This window comes from Octodon degus, unplaced genomic scaffold (genome assembly GCF_000260255.1).
Source record: "Octodon degus isolate 3935 unplaced genomic scaffold, OctDeg1.0 scaffold00132, whole genome shotgun sequence".
Taxonomy (NCBI): Eukaryota; Metazoa; Chordata; class Mammalia; order Rodentia; family Octodontidae; genus Octodon; species Octodon degus.
This window is the reverse complement of record NW_004524708.1, coordinates 6,499,424-6,514,713: the sequence shown is the minus strand read 5'-3', so window position 1 is coordinate 6,514,713 and position 15,290 is coordinate 6,499,424. Positions and strand designations below refer to the sequence as shown.

The 15,290-nt window shown below is 49.6% G+C and overlaps 1 protein-coding gene and 1 pseudogene across 1 annotated transcript in view; both read left to right on the top strand.

The window, feature by feature from the left end:
- Nucleotides 1-15,290, top strand: part of Grid1 (glutamate ionotropic receptor delta type subunit 1) — a 719,620-nt gene that overhangs the window by 128,957 nt on the left and 575,373 nt on the right. The window lies entirely within an intron of this gene.
- LOC105743540 lies at nucleotides 4,736-11,938 on the top strand (annotated as a pseudogene).

The window sequence follows — 15,290 nt, the reverse complement described above, 5'->3', positions numbered from 1 at the left end:
TGAGCGTGTCAATCATCAGACTCTATCGAAGGTCTGCTTTCCTGGGCTGCAGAGGACAGCAGGGCAAAGGCCAGGGGGCCTCCTGTGTCTCCCCTAGCACTGCCACAGTCCCAGGCAGTGCCTTTGTGTGTCTGCTCTTCTGGGACCCCTCTCCCTCCCACCAAGCAGGCCCTGTGACTCTGTGTATATCTCCTGTCACAGCTGTGACCAGAACTCCTTGGCGGCTGCGCAGTGGAGGCTCCTGGAATGATTCCTCCCATGTAGCTACCAGATGGAGAGGAGCCCATCAGCACCAGACTCAGCCCCCGCTCGGGGAGCTGCAGTGCCCCCCCTTCAATGGTCCCCGCCATACAGAATCAGCCAGGACCTTCCCCTCTACTCCCCAAGGCCTCAGGCCTTCTGGCTGTCCCTGGAGACACTCCATTTCCTGGTCTGATTCAGGAATGAGTCCCTGGGATGTATCCTGGGATGATACCTGGTGTACTCAGCAGCAGTGAATTGTGGTTCAGACCTCACCTCTGGCCTTTCTAGCCAACTTGAGCCTGGGTAATGGATATGATCTGATAAAAAGCGTACAGTAAATATTTACATGAAAAAATTATATTGCAATAAAAGACACATTGTCCTTAATCCCCCTGCCAAGTCTCTCCTTCTTGCATCAAACACACTCTATCGTTCTTGCCACTGTCTGAAGAAGTTGTGAAGTCCTCTTTCATGAGTGTCTTTAGTTCTAGGGCCATGGTTGCCTTGACATCCTGAATTGATTCAAAACGTTTCCCTTTCATGATCATTTTGATTTGGGGGAAAAGGAAGAAGTCAACTGGTGACAGATCTGGTGAATAAGGTGGGTGAGGACACACCAGGAGGTGTTTCCCAGCTGCCTCTGTTGGATGGTACTCAGCATCAGCATTCTCTGTAGTTTTGACCTGACTTTGTGAAGACAGTCACAAAAGAGGACCTCCAGAACTGCTTTAGGAAGTGACAAAATGATGGAATAAGTGTGTTTGTAGTGAGGGAGAATATTACTGATATATATTAAAAAAGTTCTCCATATATTTCAATCACCTCTTGTTCTCAGTGTCTTTGTCTATGATTACCCACTGGCATCGACATCATAGCTTTTCCTGAGGTCTGAAAGGCTGCTACTGGGCTAGCATGTAGCACATAGAAAGTCCTAGAATGTGCTTACCTGCTCTTTGGAATTCTCCTCCACCTTATTTTGCCAGTGATGTGGATAAATCTCTGGGAGGTTCAGTGACTTGTCTGAGGTCGCAGAGCCAGCAAGTGGCACAAGAGGTCTGCATGACCTCTGTTTCTGTGGACACCTGCACTGACCTGTGTTTCGGAGGCGGCATCAGCACAAGGCTGCAGGGCTGACGTCAGAGCTGGAAGCAGCTGGAGGAGGCCTTTCCTTGGAAAGGCAGCAGCTGTTTTCCTCATTTCTCCAGCTTGGGTCTTTGTCTCTGCATCTGTTTGCTTCTCTCAAATGAATCTGAGTTGCTGGACCCATTAGCTGCTGCACTTTGTGCGCTTCCTCTGTGACGGAGGTGTCACCTGATGGGTGATGGGGTGGTTGCTTCGCACTTTCTGAGCAGTGACTCTGTGCCAGCATTTGCCTTAGTGTTTATAAATTTTAATCCCACTGAAGTGTCATGCAGCCTTATAAAGTAGTATTTTGGGCCTCATTTTCTCCATGAGAGAACCGAGCTTTCAATAGCTAGAACAAAGTCAGTCAAGAGTGATGAAGGTTGGTGGCCGTGCCGTGTGGTCTCCATCACACATGAGAGAAGCAGAGCATCTCACAAGAGTTCCTTTTGCTTCCACCCAAGAGGCTAGAACACTAGAGCTGATGAAATCCAGAAGGAAGTGGAAGAAAAGAAATAATAAAGATCAGCGGAAAGTGATGAATTAGAGAAGAGACAGTTGAGAAACTGTATAAAGCCACAATCTGGTTCATGAAGCTAAGGTTGGTAAACCTCTGGGCAGACTGATATGGAAAACAAACAACAACAAAAGAAGAGAGAAGGTACAAATTACCAAGGACAGGAATGAGAAAGTTGACATCACTACAGATGTAGTGGACCTGAAGAAATTATAAGGGAATAATATGAGAACCAGGAAACCATTTGTCTTGGTTAACTTTTCACTCCTTGCTCAGATAAAATACCCAACACCCAAAGTTAGAAGAGGAAAGGCTTACTTAGCTCCCAGTTTATAGAAGTTTCAGTCCATCATCGGCCAGCTCTCAGGCAGAGTAGAGTGGCAGAGGGTCAGCCATCCATGGTAGTGGAAGACAGCAAAAGCAGTAAGAGAGAGGAGAGAGGGGACAAGGGGACAAGCCTCTTTCTGTCCTTTATATGGTATGCAGTCTACTGGGATTAGGGTGGTACCAATCCAATTGTGGACTGATCTATGAATCACCCACCCTTAATTCCAACACCCTTAATCCAAGTATTGCACTATGAGTCAATCTCATTCTAGATTCAGCTACTTCCAAAGAAAACACCCTGTGGTCACGAGGCTTTGGGGAGACACCTAGACAAAAACCGTAACACCATCTTTTGACAACTAAAAATGGACTCTCTCTTGAAAGAGACAAATTACAAAAGCACATGTAAAAAAAAAAGAAAATCCTGCCTAGACATACACCCATTAAAGAAATCAAGTTTTTTATTTACAAATCTCTGAGAAAGAAAAATACATATCCAAATGGTTTCATTGTAATTAATGAATGATATATTACCTAGTATATCACTTAGTATTTAAGGACGGTATATTACCAATTTCATACATACTCTTCTAGAACATTGAAAAGTGAATCATTTCCAGCTCATTGTATGAGACCAGTGTTAGCTTGATACTGAGACATTACAGAAACACTAAGCTGATATCCCTCTTTTTAAAAAATTTTATTTATTTATTTAGTGTGTGTGTGTGTGTGTGTGTGTGTGTGGCCAGCCCAGCCCACCAGGGGGCGGGGCTGGCTGGCATGTGGTACTGGGGGATTGAACCACGGTCTCTGTGCTTTGCTTTGCTTAGCTTAGCTTGTTCTAAGTAGGTGCTTTAGACCACCGAGCCATCTCACCAGCCCCTGATATCCCTCTTAAACACAGACATATAAAGACCTCCGCAGGGATCAGCAATAGTTTGTACACAGGCTGCTTCATTACGACCAAACTGGTCTTAGTTCATTGGTCCAAGGGTAACTTGCCACTCAATAATCAGTTGAGAGAGTTCACCACCACCATAGACTTAAAAAGAAAACACACCTGATTATGTTACTGCAAAAAGCATTTGAAAAGATCCAGTATGCAGTTTTGTTCACACTGTCAGCAAACTAGGGATCAAAAGGAACTTCTTCAGCCTCCTGAAGGGTGTTTATGAACAACCCACAGCTAGCATCATACTTAACTGTAAATACTGGATATCTCCTCCTTAACATGGGGGCCAACAGAGGGTGATCGCTTCCCCCATCCACACAACGTTATACTTGAAGTTTTAGGAAGGGCAATTAGGCAAGAAGCAGCAATAAAAGACACCTAGTTTGGAAAGGAAAAACTAAGAGTTTTAATTTCCTGAGCTTATGATTATCTACATGCAAAATGCAGTTTATACAAAGAAGGTGCTGGATCTAACAAAGGAGTTTCACAGCTCTGCAGTATAAAAATGAATATGCAAAAATCTTTTGCACCTCTGTGCTAGCAATGGACAACTGAAATAAAAAGGAAGAACACTACTGTTACTAGCATGCGAGTGTGACTCGTTTAGGGATCAGTCTGGCAAAAGCCAACAAGATCAAAGTCAAAATGGAAGCCATAGAGCAATGGTAAGTGAGACAGAAGATGGTGGAGCCACTGGAGAGACCTGCTGTGTTCACCCATCAGGCCACTCTTGTTAAAAATGTTGCTCCTCCCCAAACTCGTCTACAGCCTTGATCAATCCCAATAAAAATTCTCTCTCTCTCTCTCTCTCTCTCTCTCTCTCTCTCTCTCTCTCTCTCTCTCTCTCTTTCTCTCTGTCTCTCTCTCTCATCCTTTTCCTCCCTTCTCCCTCCCCCTCTCTCTCACTCTGTCTTTCTGGCAGAGGACATTGGCAAGCTGTTTTTCAAAGCCATATGGAAACGTAAAGTACCTAGAATAGCCAGAGTGGTATTAAAAAGGAAGAATACATGTACAGTACTAAGATAATATGGCTTCAACACCTTAAAACCTATGTCAGTCAAGACAGTGTGGTTTTAGGGTGAACATAGACAAACTGGAACAGAATAGACATGTATAAAGCCAGGCTCCCTTTTATCTGGATGATTGATTTTCACCAGAGTTGCAGAGACAGCAGTTGAAGAAAGAAGAGCCTTTTTACCACACAGTGCTGGAACAATTAAATATGTATGTTCAAACTATGTTTCAATTGCCTTATTTAAAAATATACAGCTATGAGGAGAAAACACAGTGGAACGTGGTTTTGACTTCTAATATTCAGCAGAGATTTGTTAGATGTCTAACGTATCTTTTTTTTATGGTAGACACCAAAAGCACAATTCATAAAAGAAACAAATCAATAAACTAGATTTCATTGTAATTAAGAACTTTTTCTCATTGCAAGATACTATTAAAAAATAAAAAGTCATAGCCTGAGAAAAAATATTTACACATTGTCTATCTTATAAAGGATTCGCTCACTCTTCAGACTCAATGACAACAAATGACAAAATGAAAAAACGAGTAGACCATGAGGCATGGTGAAAAAGTATGATGAATGCTTACATTACAAATTGTTTTGTAGCGCTCCCGAGGTGTTGTGGCCGGTGTGGCAGGTAGTGCCGCTATTGAAGAGCTGGACCACGGAAAGCAAACCGTTGGTGGTATAGAAACAGAAGACAGAAGTGGTGTGCGGAGTTCCCGCAGGTGGTCTGCACGGCCTTCAGCAGCCACATTTTGGTGGCGGTGGTGACCCAGTTCTGGACAATGAGCACCCTGGTCTCCCTGGAGCCCAGCAACTTGACCAACGATGTCAACAAGCCGGTGCTCACCACAAAAGTCCTTCTTGGGCAGGGTGAGCCTCTCTTCCACGTCTTTGCAAAGAATTTGGTGGCATTTGCATCTCAAGCGGCTGGAAACAGAGCTGTCCTCCTTGCCATTGCAGTGAAGGACAAAAGTGTGGAGGGGTTGAAGGCCATGAAGGAGGTGATCTGAGTGTGCCCAGGGTCAGGAGCACATGCCACTCAATGAGACCAGCTGGACACAGTCCCTCTGCAGGGTCTCAGAGACCAGCCCTTTGTCACGGTCAAAGGGAAGAGATTTCACTATAGCCAGAAAAATCATTCGTGTCATCAGGCAGATCCTTGCTGCTTGTGACTGCATCAGAGTGGGTGGCAGAAGTGGTAGGGATGTTGGGAGTCGTTCGCTTGGGGTTCTGACCCTTGCCTCTACTTGGGAACTGGAGAGTGTGAGTCAGCTGGCGTGACTCATGGCCCTCCGTGGACAGTGTCACGTGGAGGAGGGATTTTTTAAAATTAAAAGTAAACATCCTATTAAAATAATTGTTTTGTAGTAAATGATGCATTGCCATGATTCCCCCTAAAATTACTGCCCCTCACTTCATGCACCCTTATTCCATCATTCTTGCCACTTCCTGAAGCAGGTTTGAAAGTCTTTTGTTGTGTCTTCAGTTGCAAAATTGTGGCTACCTTGCTGTCCTGAATCGATCCAACACATTTACCTCTTGTGAGCGTTGTGATCTTGGGGAAGACCCAGAAGTTGCCTGGACCAGATCTGCTGAATGAGGTGGACAAGGCCACAGGGTCATGTTTTTATGTGCCTGCTTTTTTACTGGATGGCACTTTGTACCAGCATTCACTTTTTTTTTTTATTTGACCTTTAAATTTTATTTGAAGTTAGAGTACATAATTTTAATTTTTAAAATATTTTTCTTTATCTTATTCATTTGGTACAGGTTCTTGCTATGTAGTTCAGATTTGTAGTGACCTTCCTGTCTCAGCTGTCCCAGAGCTCGGATTACAGACATGCACCATCATGCCCAGCTTTGGTGGCCGGCACAGTGTCCAGGGTTCTGGGGCTGGCATGGCATGTGGTAACCAGAGATTGAACTTGGGTCCTTGCGCTTGCCAGGCAGGTGCTTAGACTGCCTACCTATCTCCCTAGTCCCCATCATTTTAATTTTAAAATTGCAATTAGGACTAAATTTACCTATGTTTCCCTACATACTAAATTTACTTGTATCCACTGTGATTTATGCCTCACAAAGACACAAATGAAGACTCGTAGAACCACTTCAGAAAGTGAAATGACAATGGGCTAAGTGTGTGTGGAGGGAGGAGACTACGTGAGGGGGGCTCATGGCAGTGTGTCTTTTTTACTATCATATGTTTATGGCACGAGGGATTAAACTTGGGACCTGGTGCTTACCAGGTGGGCACGTAAGTGGCTGAACTGTATCCCCGACTACATAATATATGTAAAACACTTAAATTTCACTCCTGTATTTGTACAGACATGATACCTGAAAGGACAGATATATGGGTGGCAGTGGCATGCGTGGACAGTGATTGCCACTAATGGGGACATGCACGTCATGCCTCAGTGACTAGCTACTGTGCCCTGTTGGTATGACTACCAGGAGAAAAGACTTTTGGGAGACTGTGAAGCACCTGGAATTCTTACAGACTGCCAGAGGGATTGTAAAATGGTACCAGTTTTGAAGAAGAGTGTGGTTGTTTCTTGAAGAATGAAACCTGCCATATCTGCCACTGTTCTCCTAGGCGTTTGCCCAAGGTGACTGGGGACAAAGGTCCACACACACTGATGTAGGCATTTGGCTCACGGCCGTCTCCCGCGGGAGTCAGCTGAGGTGTCCATGAGCAGGTGACTGGATGAATATATTGTAGCACACCCTGGTGACCAAGTACCACTCAGCAGTAGAAGGGGATCTGTTATGGTACAAGCGAGGGAGTGAGTGGACTCCGAAAGGAGGGATAGAAGATGAACAAGTGTGTGGTGCGTGGTTGCGTTTAATGTACAGAGTGATGATAGTCACAGGTTGTGGACCTGGGACAGGGAGGGCTGGCCAGGAAAGACCTCCAGGGGACACAAGGAAACTGTAACGGATGTGCTTATTAGTGTGATTGTGGCAATTCATGTACTGAGTGTGCTTCAAGAGTTGATGTTGTAATAGGTGGAAATTCCATGCCCATTAATCATCAGTAAGCTGTGAAATAAATTCAGTGGCCTCTTTCTGATACCATCCTGCCAGTCACCAGGATCCTATTTCTGCACCAAAGAAACATCATTGTGCCTGGATTCACTTAAACAATTGCATGTTGCACGTGGTTCCCACAGACTTGTTGGTTTTGAGACTGTCTGTATAACGTTCGTCACCTAAGTGAGCAGGGCTGGCTTCCCGGAATTCTTGTCACACACAGGAGAAAGGGCGGAGCAGTCATGATCGTATCAGAATGGTTTCCAGAATGCAATAAGTGGTTTCAACTAATAGTCCTTGAAATGCACTAGGAGAGGAGCTAAGTGGATTGCGATTGTGGAGCTGACATCATGGGTTTTAATCTCCACGTTACAATTTTCTTCCTTTACCACTGTCTGCATTGGAGTTTATTAGGAAGTCCCTGGCCTGCTCGGAGCCATCAGGTGCACACAGATTAGCGTGTCCGTCATGGTGCAGTGGCAGGGAGAAGCTGATCAGATGGACTCAGACAGCATGGTCATTAGCATGCCCAAGGCATTGGGCAGCGTGCTGGGGTGGCCTTGGCCAGGCTCACTGGGGAGCAGTTTATTCCTTTCCACAAAGAAATTTTGTGACAACCAATGGGAAGCAGTGTGGCACCCTTCCCCTGCCCCGCCTTGTGGCTCATGGCTTGAAGTTGCCCCTGTGTTGGGCTGCGAGACAGGGGTTCCCATGCTGGCTGCACTACTCCCAGAATGGTGGGCAGAAAACTCCTCAGGACCTGCAGACCCGGAACTCTGCATGCAATGGGGGTCTCATTCCCACACCACCAACAGGGAGGGCTGAGCCTCAGCTCCTGTGTGAACTGTCCTCAGGGCCCCGTGTAGGGGACAGAAGCGGCAAGAATGCCTTTGATGAGTCGTTTCCTTTGTTGTGGTCTGCTGTGCTGGGAGCCCCCAGAGCCCAGAAGCACGGGCTGGTGCTTGTGTACTCCTGCATGCATCCTGTGAGCGTCATCCGCTGCTTCTGCACGCTGGGCTCTGGGCGTTCACAGAGAGTGGGAGTCAAGGTTGCTGTCCTCACAGAGCTTGCAGTCTGCCACAGGAGACAGACTAGATTGATAAGGAAGCCAAGAATACGAGCACCAATAGGTAATCGACACTTGTTATTATCTTACGCTCCAAATGGCCAGGACTCCTGTTGCTCAGGGGGCCTATCTCTGGGTCTGGAGCTCCCCCATGCTTCCAATAGCATGGAGGATCGATGTGTGGTGTGCATGCCTGTGTTGGGGACGTGTGCATGCTGCTGCTGCTTCTCTGGGGCAGCACACACTTGTCACCAGGTGCCTAATGTGTCTGTGTCCCAAGGACAGAAGGACAATGCTGTATTTCTCCTCAGCTGTCCCTGGGCACAGTCATCCATTCCTCATGGACCCCTGTGACTGTCCCCTCCTTGTCACACTTCCAGAGACATCTGTATCCTCTTGTGCTGGTTGGGCTCTGAGGGGTTCCTGCCTAGGTCCCCCACAAGGCACACCTCACCTGCTCTGTGAGGGATGGACAGGGCCCTCCCTTCACTGTGCTGGTGTCTGGCTGCAGTCATGAGACTGAGGTCTCCATTTCCACATAGCCTGAAAGCAGGGCTTCCAGGCAGCTGGGTGGCTGTGTTCACCCCAGGCTCCTATGCCTGTCGGGTGATGGCAGCAGTTGGGGGCCCTTGGGCGGGTACAAAGACCAAGGCTGGAGCTGAGGCTGGAGCACACCAGCACTGTGCCCAGCGCCTCACACCCCTGCTGAGGTGCTGTGGTGTGTGCTGGGCTGGGTCTTGCCTGTGCACTGGGCATCTGGACCCCATGCCCTGCCTGGGTCCTTGGCCCCCTGCAGCCCCCGTTGGTCAACTCATCCAAAATACAGAGCTCACAGGGGTCCATTGGAGCATTTGGGATCACTGGTCTGGCCCTGGTTCTCTTAGTGCTGATGTCATAGTCTCAGAGGATGTTATGGTCTCAATCCCAAGTCCTCAGGAGGTGCAAGGCTCTGCCAACAGCCACATCCACCCGACTCATCTACATCCACCAGATTAAGGCTGTTCTCTGAACAAGACTATGGTATTGTGGGGTATCCTGGGGTTGCACTCAGCTCTCTCTGAAGAGCTCCAAGTATCTAAATGGCTGTCCTGACCCAGCCCAAATGGGGCAGGCGCCTTCAGTCCTTCACACGCCCCTGAACTGGACCCCACGCCCTGGCCCCTGATCTCAGTGGCCTGAAGGTCCCAGTGGCTGGGGCACAGTCAGGAAGGGGTGCTCTGAGGACAACCCCTGGAGCATCAGAGCCATATCCCCTGCAGAGATTAAGACAGTCAGTCCTGCCTGAGTGTGACCCTCAGCCGCCATGTGGTGACCTTGCGTCTTGGTGCCGTGTGTCAGTAGGTAGCCTGGAGAAGAACTGTGGAGGGCTCCGTGTCAGCCCTGGCATGGTGCCCACTCACAGTGTCCTCTAGGTCCTTCCCAGACACCTGCTGAAGCTTCCCTCTAGCACACTCACTGGCTCGTCCTTATTGTGGCTGCCACCCGGGCTGCCCTGCTTTGGCCAGCAGCCCCACCTGCTCTGCCCACAGCTCCCACCGAGGCCTATGGAAGCATTTTCCAGGCATCCCTGTGGGTCTTTGCAGACCTCTCCCAGTGCTTTTCCTGCCTGTGTGCAGCGTGGGATTTGGAAGGAATGGGCATGTGCTGCCTTGAGTCTCCTCCACTGGGCCAACTTTGGGGTACAGACACCCTCAGCATGGCAGAGATCTGTGGGGGAGGGTCACTGGGGCTTTTCTTTGCCAGACCACTCTTGATTAAGGTGGCTAAGATCTCAGACACGATCCACTGGTTTGGGCTGGGGTCCTTTGGGATCCGCAGGCCTGGGGCAGGGCACTTTGTGTGGCTGTAACCCCCATTTCCTGAAGAGGACCTATAGCCTGAAGGTCTGGCTCCATGACCAGATGGAGTGGGGGATGGGTACAGCCACAGAGAAGTGGACTCGAGGCCCCACCCCACAGGTGAGATGTGCAGATGGGTGTGGCGCCGTGGCATTGGGCCAGTAGGCGAACTTGTGAGCTTCAGTTTTCTTCCTTGGTGATCTGGGCAGGCAAATGTCAGTGGGACCCCAGGGGCCAAGAGGAGGCTTGGGAAAAGGGCAGGGCATCATTCTGGCTGGTGTGTGGCTGGGACGCTATTTGCAGAGTCAGTGGGGTGGCTCTGTGCTGTAGGGTGTCCCTGGGAAGACCCTGGGGATATCTGCCTGCCAGGGCTGTTAAGGGTTCTCTGCTTTCTGGGGAGGGTTGCATTTGGGGATGAGAGCCCCCCTCTGGTGATGATGGTGTCAGGCCCCAGCTCTCCATCCTATCTGTCTCAGTTGGCTGAGCCACAATATATCCAGCACCACAGCATAAGGAGGAGGGGCTTAGTCAGTCCACAGTCACTGCCAAGGCAGGGACCACTGGCCGGAGGGCAGGCAGAGCAGGCTGCTCAGGGCGTGCCAAGGTGCTTGCTGTTGTTTTCAGCCCCACACCTGGTTTAACCCTCTTCCCAGTTTATAATTGTTCGCAGTCCACATTGCAGCGTGTAGCCATGATATTCCTTGTGGGGAGCTGGTGCACATGGGGCTCATCTCAATCCTTTCCCACTTACCCCTCCTTCCTCTACCTCTGGATCCCCTTTCTGTTTCCCTGTGTCCTGTTGTCTTTTATTTATATTTTGAGTTTCTCATAGAAGAGGAATGATGAATACAGACTGGTACAACCACTATGAAATCAGTGTGAAGGCTCTTCAAAAAGCTAAAACTAGAAATCAAACTTCTAGGAATCTTTCTGAAAAGCTAAAGGCATCCTATTGCAGTGATCCACCCACACCCCACACCCATGTTTATAGCAGCACAGATCACAATAGCTAATTTTTGGAAGCAGCCTGTATGTCCACCAACAGATGAATGGAATAGAAAATGTGGTATTTATACACAGTGGAGTACTATTCTGCCGTAAGGAAGGATAAACCTGAGTTAATTGTAGGAAGATGGATGCACCTTGAGGCCATAAGGTGCTTACTATGAATCCAGAAAACACAAGTTAAACCCATGGTGACTGGTTGCTATGTACATAATAGAATGACTAACGCAAGAAACGACGGACCGCACTGAGCATTCAGGAATTTATCTGACACCCAGAACTCTTACAGACTGGAGAGACTGTAAATGACAGCAGCACTCTAGAGAAGAATTTGGCAGTTTCTTGAAAAGTGAGACACAGGCTTCCGCATCCACCACTGGTCTCCTAGGTGTCTGCCCAAGGTGGAGTGGAGGCAAGGGTCTACACGCAGACCCAGGTAGGTGCTTGGGACAGAGCCACACGGGCACAGATGCACTGGAGCCGCTGTCTCTGCATCCCTGTCCAGTGCGCACACACGCATGCGCGTATGCACGTACACGGCACACACAGGCACCACCTGCCTCATGCACCGGAGATGCAAGCCGGACACGGGGCAGGTAGGGTCTTTCCAGGAGGTGGGGGTGTGGCCCTCGGCACTGAAATTGGCTGAGATGCCTTTCCTGCCAGATGTCCGAGACCTGTGCGCCTTGGGAGCAGCCCCGGCTTTTCCTCTATGTCGGGAGACACCTGCTGGAGGATGTGGTGGCACACTCCCCTCTCTTCCCAGGGTGCTGCTGGTGCCACGCCAGCCAGTGACATCCTGGTTGTGTCATGATGCTGTGTCTAAATGCATGTTTCTCCTTCCAGGTCTGGTCCCTATTGGCCTGGCTGGTGACACCACTGTCCCCAGCTGTCATTTCTTCCGGCCTTTCCCAGCTTTCAACACCACCTCATTCTTTTCATCCTTGGACCTGACCCTGCTCCATCCTGTATTACAGACCTTTGTCACACAACCTGAATTTGTACAGCAGCCATGGTGTTCTGCCACCAGAGATTCCTTTCTCTCTTTTTTTTTTTATTTCTTATTTTGGCCAAACTGGGGATTGAACTCAGGCCCTTCCGCTTGCCCAGGAAGCACTTATTCTACTGAGCCATCTCCAGACCCAAGAAATTCCTTTCTCTAATTCATCAGGGGAGGTGTAGGGTCCTGGGTTTCATAGGAGAATCATAGCCCAAGGTGATTCAGGGGCTGCCTGTGGATTCAGTAGGCTGTCAGACCTGATGCAGGGAGCATCTTCTGTGGTCTACTGAGGTAGCAGTAGTTGTCTCCCATTCTCCTGCGTCTGCCCACTGTTTGATGACCACTGTCAGGTCTTGCTTCTCACAGGGTGCTGTTATTCATTTGTTCCTGTGTCTCAGGCACTATCTTCCTGTCCCAGGCTGTGCCTTTGGAAGCCCTGAGCTGTGTTCTGTCCATCTCTGTGTTCCTGACATTTGGTCCTGGACTTGGCACAGTGACTGGCCCTCAAATGTGCTGTCCATTTGCCCAGATGAATGTGTGATGTTTACCAAACACTGCCTGCACACTGGACACCACTCTAGCACTGGGCACATATTGGGGGGTGATTGGTGACTCTTGGATCTGCAGCAGAGAGGCCATAGTGTCCCTGGCAGGAGGTGCTGTGCAGGGCAGTGGCCCAGACTGGTGGGAGTGGGCTGGAGAGAAAGGAAGAGACACAGCAGTGTAGATGGCTTGGTACAGAAGTTCTTCATTTGGTGGCAATTACAGGTGGGGTGGGGGCGTCAAGAGAGACAAGTTTGTAACACAGATGTAGTAGCCAAAGCATGTCCTGAGTCAGCAAGTGGTTGGGACCAGAAGCTCAGGCGCAGGTGTCATGGAGGGCATGGATGAGCCTCATGGGCTTCTCTCAGCTCATCAACCAGCTGGCTGCGGAGGTGCTGTCTCTCCCCGCCACATCTCTGCACCCTGATCTGTGTAGGGTGGAGCCACCCTGCTTCCTAGGTATGGCAGGAAAGGGGGGCGCTGGCAGGAGTGACAGGTTTGCTGAGAAGTGGTGCATAGATACCTTTGGGGCAGTAGTGGTTGGGATGGGGTTTCCCAGCATCCAGGCTGGTGAGGACCCTGGGGACATGTAGTCCATGGACTGAGACCACCCCTTGAAAAGTGAACAGAAGCTGCCCTGGGCTGTGTGGTGTTGGGTACAGGAGGCCAGGTTGGAAGCCGTAGGAGGCAGCAGGAGCAGGGTGGGGAGCAGGGCAACCCCGTGGCGTGTACCAAGTCAGCGTGGGGAAGGCCGTGGTGGGCTCTGTGATGCCCTGGGGCTGCCGTAGCTGTTCCCATCTTACAGAGGAGGAACTGAGGCTCAGACGAGTTGGAGAACATTCTCAAGGTCTCACAGTGCCCGCACTGCGGGGACCTGTGCGGCCTGATGCTCCGCACCCACCTTTGTTCAGCTCTGTACCCGCTCGCTGCTGTGTGTATGTCTCTGGTGGACTCGATGGAGGACTACCCTTCAGGAAGCCTGGCTGGGCCCCTAGGCTGTGGACCACATTGTGCTGGAACCTCTCACTCTGTATCTCATTTTTTCCTCCTGGCTGCCTGTGAAGCAGAAATTGTCACCTCCCTTTCCTAGTTAGGAAGCCAAGGCCCAGAAAGGCTGAGTGACTTGTCTAAGGCCACACAGCCATGAAGGGCCCAGGGAAGGTCTCTGAACTTCACCCTGGCTGCTCAGCCAGTGGCTTTTATTAGAAAGTCGTGGAGTGATGAGTCTGAAGTCGTTAGTGTGTCATCTGTGGGACAGAGCAGAGACTATTTGCGCAGTGCAGGTGAGGGGGATGGGCAGGGTGTGGAAGTGCCCAGGGCACTGCATCAGCGAGGACAAGGTGGCCAACTGCAGGGGCTGAAGGGCTGCCTCCCCACCCTGGGTTGTCCGCATCTGCCTCTAGCTTGGCTTCCACTTCCCAGCTAGTGCGCATGTGTGTGAGTGGGGTGTGTGTACTGGCCTATTGATTCATCCACCCGTACCCATCTGTGGTTTATCTAAGAGGCTTAATGAAATGCTTGGGAAGATGCTGTCTAGCGGCATCTCTGTACCAATTTATATACATTAGATGTGACACTGGCAGTGTCCCTGCTAACAGGAGACTCCTTCCTGGCCACAGCACATTTCTCCCTCATCCCTAGCCCCACTTGGGGTGTCCAGGCCCCTTCCCTTCCAGGCAGCCCTGGGCTGTGCAGCATGGCTGATGTGCTGTGGGCAGCGTTGGCAGGGAGGGGCTCCTCTTTCCTGGGCAGCTCGGCTGGTGCCCTCTGTCCCCATCCTCTCTGGTGGATGCTCCCCGGGGACCCCAGCACAGCCCCCCCCTTCCCCTTCACTCTCACTGACCCCAGAGCCTCAGACACAACAGCCCCCTTCCCTGAATCTCCTCTGACCCTGGTTGTGCTAACTTTTAGCCCCCCCCCCCCCCCTTTCTTCCTTTTTCTTGTTTTTCTTGTAGGAAGTAGAAGAAATGGCCCTCAGGGAATGTGAGAGTGAAAAAAGGGAGAAATTCCCAGGCAAAAAACCGATCAGTACTTGGAGCCATGATGTCTATTCTTGGACCCATCCCTGTATCTCTCTATACTTGTACTGTGCCTGTTCCTGCCGCTGTGGCTGTACCCGCTTCTACCTGTGTGTGCTTATTCCTACACTTGTCCAAATGTCTACACCTATATTTACCACAAGACTGCTACCCTTATCCACAGCTGTACCCAAATCTCAGTTAACTCTATGTCTGTACCTGTGCTTATTCCTACCTCTCTCCGGTGCTAATCACTGTACCTATGGCTGGCCCTTACCTGCACCTGTTCTTATACCCATTTCTACGTGAGTATGTATGCGTATACACTGCCCCCACGTACCCAGAGTCACACACACGCCTTACATAACTGCGTCATCCTCTGGTGTCCTTTGTGCTCTGTTTGGGGAGGAAAGAAGATGGGGACCTTTTATATTCAAAATGATTTAGGAGATAAATAAAGCAATTGACTGTACGGATGTACTTTATCAAGATCCTTATTTGAAAAACTGTAAAAAACAACAGAAGCGCCATTTCTAGAAGCATAAGTCACATCATCTTGGGACTCTGAAACCCGACTGGGTAGTGGAAGATGGTAACAGATTTGC